The 1,563-nt window shown below is 45.5% G+C and overlaps 1 non-coding gene across 1 annotated transcript; it reads right to left on the reverse strand.

The window, feature by feature from the left end:
- Positions 1-204: 204 nt before the first annotated feature.
- Positions 205-276, reverse strand: trnah-gug (transfer RNA histidin (anticodon GUG)). The gene has a single exon. It is a non-coding gene; the product is annotated as a tRNA-His (tRNA).
- Between the last annotated feature and the right edge of the window lie 1,287 nt (positions 277-1,563).

The raw sequence follows: 1,563 nt of genomic DNA on the forward strand, positions 1-1,563 counted from the left end.
TATGGGATGGAAAGTTCGGTTCGTGATCGTAGGAGGGAAGAAATCTCTGAGAACGGGTGGATTTGAATTCTGACATATGAAACACAGAGATGTGAGCGAGCAGAGCTTGAAGGAAAAAAAACAATCACCTTGGAGAAAATCAAAACTTTAAAACAACTGATTCCTTTGTGTTTCACAAAAGACTGGGACACACAGAGCTGTTACTGCCGTGACTCGGATTCGAACCGAGGTTGCTGCGACCACAACGCAGAGTACTAACCACTATACGATCACGGCAACCCACAGACGAACACACAGAGCTCACGCAATAAGTACAATATCATAAGAAATGTTAGGCAGAGCACCAAATCCACAATATCAGTGCTTAGCGAACAGTGGCAGATATGTGGGAACTCAGAATGGGCTGACCGTTTAATATCGGTTCACCCAGTGGCTGTGGTGATTCCATCATTAATGTGTTGAAGGCTGAGATAAATAGATTTCTCCAAAACATCAAAGACTCCGGGGACATCAATGTGGACTTCAACAGTTTCCTCATTTCCCCTTCCCCCACCTCACCCCATTTCCAAACTTCCAGCTCAGCACTATCCCCATGACTTGTCCTGACTTGTCCTACCTGCCTATCATCTATTCCACCTATCCATTCCACCCTTCCCCCCGACCTATCACCTTCATCCCCTCCCCCACTTAACTATTGTACTCTATGCTACTTTCTCCCCACCCCTCCCTCCTCTCACTGATCTCTCCACCCTTCAGGCTCTCTGCCTGAATTCTTGATGACGAGCTTTTGCCCGAAACGTCGATTTTACTGCTCCTCGGATGCTGCCTGAACTGCTGTGCTCTTCCAGCACCACTAATCCAGAATCTAATTTCCAGCATCTGCAGTCATTGTTTTTACCAAGCTTTTGTTGAAATGTATGCTTCAATAGCAATGCAGTTTAACATCGGTAACTTCACGAGTTTCCCGACACAAGGCAGTAACCACTGCTGCCACATTGTCCCAGTTCCCTGCCCCAGAATCAGAGGAACTGAGTGGCGCAGTCGCGAATAACCAACTTGAAATCAAGATGGGAATGAGGTCGCAGAGATACTCGATGGCTCAAGAGAGGCAACCGGAGAATGCAAGGTATTTCTATGATGGTTTAGAGGCGCAAGCAATTCCAAGATTGGGAGTGCTCCTGGTCAAAAGCGGGGCAGAAGGGTAAATCTGTTCCCGTTTATAATAACAGCGATCTACAGTGCATCTTGCTGAGACAGCTGAGTGCCACAACTGGAGCGTGAGCAGCTGGTTTGAAGTTTAAATTTGCTTCATTATCACCCACTTCCGTGGAATGAATTGCTTTCACCATTTTTATTTCCAATTGTTTTATATCTCCCTGTAGTCTGCAGCTTTCTTTCTCATGGTTAATTGCATGACTAACTGTTCTATGATCTGCACACTGCTAAATCACGGCAACTACAAGTAAATATGAAACATTGATCTATATGAGAAAACAGTGGAACTCACTGCAGACATGCTTCATAGGTTTGCAGGTGACACCAGAATTGTAGACAGTGAGGAAG

This window comes from Chiloscyllium punctatum, unplaced genomic scaffold (assembly GCF_047496795.1).
Source record: "Chiloscyllium punctatum isolate Juve2018m unplaced genomic scaffold, sChiPun1.3 scaffold_121, whole genome shotgun sequence".
NCBI classification, from domain to species: Eukaryota; Metazoa; Chordata; class Chondrichthyes; order Orectolobiformes; family Hemiscylliidae; genus Chiloscyllium; species Chiloscyllium punctatum.